Source organism: Balaenoptera ricei, chromosome 1 (genome assembly GCF_028023285.1).
Source record: "Balaenoptera ricei isolate mBalRic1 chromosome 1, mBalRic1.hap2, whole genome shotgun sequence".
In the NCBI taxonomy this organism is placed as follows: Eukaryota; Metazoa; Chordata; class Mammalia; order Artiodactyla; family Balaenopteridae; genus Balaenoptera; species Balaenoptera ricei.
This window is the reverse complement of record NC_082639.1, coordinates 114,760,839-114,769,551: the sequence shown is the minus strand read 5'-3', so window position 1 is coordinate 114,769,551 and position 8,713 is coordinate 114,760,839.

The following is an 8,713-nucleotide window of genomic DNA, read 5'->3' as shown; positions in this document are numbered from 1 at the left end:
CAAAGCCTAATGTGAATTCCTCACATCTTTAAAGAATAGATAATTTTTGTGCTAGCAAATTTTTTTTTAACTTGCCAGAAGATAGAAAGCATTCATTTATGATTCAGAAAACTTGACAAAGCATGAAAAAGGAAATAGTTGTCCAGGCTGCTTGGACACATGTAATTTCCCTTCTTCTGCTGGAGATTTTCCTTGGTGAGCTCAATTTCCAGCTTCCCAGGGAGGCTGAGGAGCAGAAGAGCTTTTGCCAGGATCATCCACAATAACGGAAATAAGAATAGAGTTGTAGTCTCTGTTGGGTCAGAAACAGAGCAGGGAGTGAGAAGCTTCGGGGTGATGTATCCTGGGCTGGCCACGTTCCCTGTGGTGTACTGGCTCAACACAAGGCACTCTACTCCAGCTGATGGTTCTGGAGAAACTGGGATTTTGGGGCTCAAAATAATCTGATTTTGCCAAAAAGTTTTCCTAGAATCTAAGAATGTCCATGTTGGACGAAACTCACTGTGGAGTCTGACCCCATTCTGAGCTTTATAACTACCCACCAAGTGATTTTACCTGTAGTTTCACTCCACCAGTGACATGAGGTCACTGTGCCCCAAAGCATCCATTCCAGTTTTGGATGACTGACTATAGAAAACTCTCCTCTAATATCATGAGTCAAAACCTGCCTCTCCTTATTTGCTCATTACAAATATGATTCCTTGTCTACTCAATGGCCCTTCAAGTGGGATTTAGAGCAGAGCAGAGATAAACATCAGTGCCTGGTACAGCTGTTCTACCTCCCCCCATAATTTCCTGGGTCATATGCCAACCTTTATTATCTCTGATTCCCATCTCATCTGGTACTGTCCCAAGGGCTGGGGAGGTTGGAATCATACTTCTTGACAATGATGAGCACCGACCTACCATACCCCCAATCTCCTGGGAAATGAATGTCTGCAGAGGTGGGCACACTCACTTTGCCAGGCGCACTCTTAATCCCAAGAGAGTTCCCCAAGGTCTATGGTGGCAGTTTTCTGGTCCACATGGTTGTTGAGCACACAGGTGAGGCTGGAGTTGGGCTGGCTTAGGGGCAGGCTCAGAGCTTGGTCGCAATGTTCCTCTGTTCCAGCTCCCTGGGGAAGCCCTTGCTTACCCAAGTCACCTTCAGGTCCTCTGTGGCCCTGCACTTCCAGGGTGACATTGCACCATCCTGGTGTGATGGATAGTTAGTCGGCCTGGATCTAGGAAAGGGGCACAGGCTCTGGGGCAGGAGGGAACAAAAGCTTATTATTGTATTTGCAGAGCATGTTATTCACCCACTATCATGTAGTTTCTGAGCAGTCAGGTGGGAAGGCAGGGCATTTCACAGCCAAAGAAACTGAAGCCTAGAGAAATGTGAAATAGTTTGCAAAATTATATAATGAGAAAGTGATACTGAATCTCAGTTTTAGAGAAGGGAAGGCAGCCAGTCTATCAACTCTCTTCACTACCCATACCCCCAACTGTCACCACACACGGCTTGAAATCACACCTGCTTGCCCTCCACATGCATTATCAGAACCTTCACAATCTCCATAGCACTCAGAGGGTGTAATGAAACTTCTTGGGCAAATACTTCCCATGGGTAGAATTTTTAAAGAAGGTTCTGAAAAGTTCTGAGAGTCTTAACCCTCTCTCACCCAAACTGAAGACATACAAAGTTTAGGATTTGGAGATAAGCAGAAAGAGATTTTATTTGGAGAGAGCTGTGAGTTCCTTTCTAACATAATGGGTGCCTACCTCTCACCTCAACATGGTGATAGGGGCTTCAGTGAGATGATTCTGAGAACTTGATGTGTGTCCTCTGCAGCTTGGGGATGCACTGGACAAGTGTCTGATTTATACCTGAGAAGCTGAAGGAATAAAATGCTGCAGAGACAGCCTATAGTAGTAAAATATTGGCTGCCAATAGGGAAGAAATTGCAAAGGCATTGATGAGTCAAATGAGCATGCTTTTTATCAACTAGAAGTAGGGCCTTAAAAGAACTTTGACAAGAAGGGCATCTAGAGAGGCAACAGATTCCCAACAAAGAGAATCTTGGCTGGTCCATGTGGAAATGGACCAGCCAAGACCAGCAACCAAAGAGAAAGATATAGGTGGTCATTCTGAGAGTGTCACCTATGACAGGGTGGATGAGATCCCCAGCATGGGAGAGGAGAGGTATCCAAGGAACCTATGAAAATGCCCCGTGAGAGGAAGAACCAGCAGCCTAAATGCTATCACACCCAGAGAACCCAAGTGCTAGATCTCCACAACAGGATGAGTCAAGGAAGGTCCTTCCTGTTGCCTCCAACTTCCATCTTCCTTACTGCTCCTCCTTCCCTCCCCGTCCCTGTAGAGTGGGGAAGAGAGCTCAGTTTATTTTGCTGTTCTCTGTGATCCTTGTGGGCCTTTGCCAAGGAAATTTGCCCTGGTCTTTGGGTCTCACTGTCTACCCTCTGCTGCATCTGCTGCTGATGTGGGTGTTCCTGCTTGTCTTGGGCTTGTGTGGGCAACACTGGGGACGTCCTTGGTCCCTGCCACGGCCTCCCCTGTAGTGAGGTCCCTGCACTCTGACCTTTCTTATTCTGAACTCAGGCACTTTCTGGCCCATGGCCCCTCTCAGCACCTCATCTCCCCTCTAGGAGCCCACGAGAACGTCTGAACCTCCCCAACATGGAACGCAAGCTAAGGGGAACTTGTAGCACTTCTAGAGGCCCTTTAAGGCCCAAACACACAAACACACATGGCCCAATTTACTAAACATGACTCCCTAGGAGGAGGTACTACCCTCCCAAAGAAGAAGGAAGTAGGACGGAAGCTTCTTCTGCTTTTGCATTCCTGCTCATCTTATCTGGAATTCCTATCACCTGGCTGGCTCCTCACCCCCTGCCACATAGCCTTCTTCTGTTGAGCCCCTAGGGAATGGCATGTCACATTCTGTTTAAGTTTTAATTACAGTCTCATCCTTTATGCATTTTTTAAAATAAATTATTTTATTTTTGGCTGCATTGGGTCTTCGTTGCTGCGCATGGGCTTTCTCTAGTTGCGGTAAGCAGGGGCTACTCTTCATTGCGGTGCACGGTCTCTAGGCGCACGGGCTTCAGTAGTTGTGGCATGCAGGCTCAGTAGTTGTGGCTCGTGGGCTCTAGAGCACAGGCTCAGGAGTTGTGGCACACGGGCTTAGTTGCTCCACGGCATGTCGGATCTTCCCGGACCAGGGCTCGAACCCGTGTCCCCTGCATTGGCAGGCGGATTCTTAACCACTGTGCCACCAGGGAAGCCCCCTTTATGCATTTTTAATGATTACTTAATTTCAGAGAGATATATAAAACTGCTCTCGTGTCCTACCTGGCGTCTTTTTAGTTTGTGATTTGCCAAATGAACTCTCTTCTCTTAGTCTATAATCTTGGTTTGGGAGCACACAAATCTCTTTTGTTCTGTCAATAAAATATGGCTCTTGCCTATTTTGGAAGCCAAAAGATGAACACGGATTTGCACATTCTCAGCGGGGTTCTGACCTCTGCCTTGAGCATGGCTGTCTCAGCCCCAAGTGTTGGAGGGTGTGGGAGTAATGATTACAGGAGTGGAAAAATACTTCGGAATCCTCCAGAGGAGAAGACACATGAACTGACTCAGGAGTTCCTCCTTACAATCTAACCACACAACAAAACTTGATTAAATGTAATTAAAATGTTTTAATTATGCCACTTAAGTTCAGAAACAAAAGGGAACTCAGTGTTGAAGAGCTGAGTGGAATTTGAAGTTCAGGTGTCCCAGTGGGTTATCAGAACCAGAAATATACCTTAGAGGCCAATGTTACATGTCTGTAAGTGGGGATGAAGTGTAAACGTGGCCTTGAGCTTGTAGGGATGCTGCAAAAAGATAAGAGGCTGGGTGAATTAGGGTAAGAAAGTGTTTGTCTTCTGTCATGGGAAGCCAGCATGGGGGCTGCAACCTGCCCTGTTCCATGAGAGGAATGTGAGAAATTGGAATCCAAGCCTTCATTGTGTGTGGGTGTGGATGTGAATTCTAACTACAGGCTAGAAATCAGAGCCCAGAAACTATCTTAAAACTAGGTGGCGCTTATAAAGACCCAAGCTGGGGCAAATACTAAACTGATTCATGTGGAGACTTCCACATCAGGGTACATGTGTAGACTAACTGCTCAAAAGGATTAAGGAAGGAATCAGGCCTATAATGCAAAAATAAACACTTTGAAGAAATAACAGACATAAGGGAGTGGGAAGAAGAAGAAATTTTTTTTTTTTAAGAGATTGGAGTTTATTTATTTATTTATTTATTTATTTATTTTTGGCTGTGTTAGGTCTTCGTTTCTGTGCGAGGGTTTTCTCCAGTTGCAGCAAGCGGGGGCCACTCTTCATCACGGTGCGCGGGCCTCTCACTATCGCGGCCTCTCTTGTTGCGGAGCACAGGCTCCAGACGCGCAGGCTCAGTAGTTGTGGCTCACGGGCCTAGTTGCTCCGCGGCATGTGGGATCTTCCCAGACCAGGGCTCGAACCCGTGTCACCTGCATTGGCAGGCAGATTCTCAACCACTGAGCCACCAGGGAAGCCCCTTGGGTTTGTTTTGTAGGTCCTTTTCTTCTCTTGTGTTTCCCACTTAGAGAAGTTCCTTTAGCATTTGTTGTAGAGCTGGATTTAGTGGTGCTGAATTCTCTTAGGTTTTGCTTGTCTGTAAAGCCCTCACGCAGAAATGAAGACCCAACACAGCCAAAAATAAATAAAAATAAAATAAATAATAAAAAGGCAGCATAGTGTTTAAAAAAAAAAAAAATAGAGTCACACCCAGGAAGTGCCCTCCCTCCCACATAAGTCTGGCCAGGGCCCTCCAAGTGAGAGCTCTTTCTGCCCCCACTGCTCCCCAGCCCTTGTCCCATGGCAGACGTGGGAGGGCAGTAGGCTCGAGGCAGAGGAGGTCTGGCTGTGGTGGGCAGTGTTACAGCAACCCCATGGAGTCACGTGGGTTAGGAGTCTAGGTCTCTCTTCTAAGGACAAAGAGTAGGGAAGTGAAGCAGCAAAGGTGGTCTGAAGGTGCTCATGAATTTCTTGCAGTCTATGGTGGAGGGTAAGGATGACAAGGCTGTCCCTGAAGGCCAAGGCCTGGGCATGGCGGTGGAAGCTGAGGTCCCCGTGCAGCTGCTCCAGAGCCCTTCCCTACAGCGGAAAAAGGCCAACTCCTTGGACACACTCACTGGCAACTCCCTAAGAAGTCATTACTACAGCTATTACCAGGGCTCTGAGAAATCACCTTCTGGTCCACACAGGGCCACTTTCCCGGGCGTGGCACAACCATGGAGGCTGAACAGGACCCACTCCTGTGCCCACCACCATAGACCAAGACTTTGTCCCACCTCTCAGCAACTAAATTTTACCTTTTCTCAAGCAGGAGTAAAGTACCTTTCTGATTAGTCTTTCTAAGCCTTGAAGGATCCTGTTGACGCTGCATTTAGCTGCATTTACATGACTCAGGAAGGGTACATACATGACTTTTAGCTGAAGATTTTCTGTCAGAGCTCATACCAAGGAGCAGCCAGAGCCTTCTTTGGGCTAAGAAAGGGCAGGGGGTTTTAACCTTCCCTGTAATAAAGAGTCTGACTCCATTTTTGATGTTTGACTTCCCCCCCCCCCGCCAGCTTTACTGAGGTATAATTGATATTAAAAACTGTACATAATTAATAAATACAAATAGGTGAGTTTGATCATATGTATACACTTGTGTTACCTTCACCACAATCCAGGTAATATTTATTACCAAACATCACCTCTAAAAGTTTTCTTGTGCCCTTTTAGTGTGTGTGTGTGTGTGTTTGTGTGTGCATGTGTGTATGCATGGTAAGAAAGATGAGATCTACCCTCTTAACAAATTTTCAGTACACAATACCTTCTTGTTATCTATAGGCACTCTGTTTTACAGCAGGTCTCTGGAACATACTCATTTGTGTAACTCTAACTTAACACCCACTGAAAAACAACTCCCCATATTCTCCTACCCCCAACCTCCAATAACCAACATTCTATTGTCTTCTTCTATACTTTTTGACTGTTTTAGGTACCTTATAAGTGAAATCATGCAGCATTTGTCATTCTGTGACTGGCTTATTTCACTAAGCATAATGTCTTACAGGTGCATCCATGTTATCACAAATAGTAGGATTTCATCCTTTTTTAAGGCTGAATAATATTCCAGTGTATGCATATACCACATTTCCTTTATCTATTTACCTGTTGATGGACACTTGGGTCATCTCCATATTTTGGTTATTGTGGAAAATGCTGCAACGAACACGGGAGTGCAGATATCTATTCAAAGTCCTGATTCCAATGCTTTTGGATATATACCCAGAAGTGAGATTGCTAAATCATTTGACACACTCATTCAGGACCTACAGATCCTCACAAAGGAGCTCACAAAGAGGTGGGCCATTGCCCCCACACACATTACAAGACACTTCCGCTTTGGTTAAGTTTCTAAACATTATTTGGGAAGTCAAGGGTTGCTCCATCCTTGGCACTTTCAAGAAACAACTATTTACCCTTTCAGTACTCAGGACATTAAAACAAGCCCAGAATCTTTTAGGCCTTTGTGGGTTCTGGAAGCGATGTGTAATGTCTTTACAAATTTTACTTAAGCCCATTTCTGCTGTTACTCACAAATCAGCCCACTTTGAATGTGGCCCCTTTCAAGAAACTGCTCTAGAGTCTGTGTCCAAATTGCAACACAACAGGCACTCCTATTAGTGCCCCCAGACTCTGCTTCACTGTAGAAACTTTAGCAAACTTCCCTAAGGCCTCTAAGAGTCTCTGGACCTCCCATGTGGCCAAAAGCTGCCCATGAATTTCTGATGCAAACTGTCCTCCACTGGCCCCATTCTGTACGCCATTAGAGCAACATAGAGCAATTGCTGGTTGCATCCCAGGCTCTCCTGGAAATAGAGACTCTCACAGGCCCCAGGCCCATAACTCTTCACACCTAGCTATTCATCAGTTCTTATGTCATGTAAACAGCACCTGCATGTTTGGTATGGCTGCCAAAATCTCTTTTCTAAAATAAAAATCTTTATAAATCTTTGAGCACAGAGTCTGGTCCAAACAATACTCAATAAAGCTATTACTGTTATTATTACTTGACAAAGACCATAGACATAACCAGTGTTCCCAATTCCCCAGCCAGTGCCCTTTCTTCTCCACCAAGCACCCCTCTCAGGGGCTCCTCCCCAGAGACCAGGGGACAGAATCAGAAGGAGGGTTCAAATCCAGGGAGCCGTGCATCTGTATATTCTGTTGCACAGGAAGGAGTTGTGGTGCCATCAGAACGTTTATGTTCAACAAGTTACTGACTTTAAGAAGACATTCGTTGTATTGTGTTGAGAGCAGCTGACTTTCCCAGCCACTGTCAGGTACCAGCTACCTGAGCACATGGGTGCAGCTGTGGGGAGAGTGGCAGAGGGAAGACGGGAAGGATATTCTGCATGTTTTTGTAGTTCTTGTGTAGAAAAAAATTAAATATTTAATGTAACATAAATACAAATATAAATATAAATCATATATATATATATATATATTTCTAAATTGGCTCCCAAGACTTCTCACTCTAATCCCCACAACTGTGAACATGATCGATTTCACTTCTTGATTAGATTATGTAGCTTTAAGGAAGGGAGATGATTGGGAGGGCCTAACCTTATCACATGAGCCCTTCATAAACAAGAGTTTTCTCCAGATGATGGAAAAAGAGGAACAGAGAGATCAAAAGCATGAGAGGTTCTTCATTGCTCCAATGGAGGGGTCCCTGGGGAAGGACTTGAGCATGACCTCTAGGAGTTGAACGTCATCTCTGGCTAACATGTAGCAAGACCCATAACCACGAGGAACTGAATTCTTCCAACAGTAAGAATCAGCCTAGAGAAGGACCCAAAGCTCCAGATGAGAATGCTCTCTGCTGAAACATTGATTTCAGCTTTGGGAGAACTTGCCAAGACGTGTCAAACTTCTCACCTTCAGAACTGAGAGATACCAAATGGGGGGCTACTTTAAGTCACATAGTTTGTGGTAATTTGTTAGGAAACCACTACATGTTTAAGTAAATAACACTTTTTTAATGAAAAAAATAACTATTTTCCAAAACAAAAAAATTTGGTGCAATAAACATGCTTTATGAGATATATGATTTATAAGTATTTCTCCAATTTTGTGGCAGCCTGATTGCAGATTTCCGTTCTAAGGTGGAAGCTCATTTCTCCCTTAAATCCTAGATCTGAAGGGGGTCCAGGACCCCACTATAGCTATTTGGGCAGTTTTTTCAGAAAGGCTGAATAACAGAGTGGATTCAGAATTCTGTGTACAGAGCAATTGTTATTCCCCAAAGGCAGTAAAGAAAGGGAGGCACCCTTCCATTTGCCAGCTTTCTGAGAAGATTGCTGCTGGGAAGAGAGTCTTTTGGAAGACGGGGTGGGAATCAGAGTGACCGAGATGAAACATGGTGGGTGCAATAGTGAGGGATTGTCAGAGTGGATCATATTGTCTCAGTGGTCCACTGTGGCTCAGCTTCCTAGGCCCTGGCAGCTTAAACAGCCCTCTGGATGGTCAGGACCCTGTATCCTGGCTCCAATCAGTTGCCATGCATTCCCAGGGATCCTGAACCACTTACCCTGCCGGAGGCAAATGCTGCCCAGAAGCTGGGAGGCCCAGC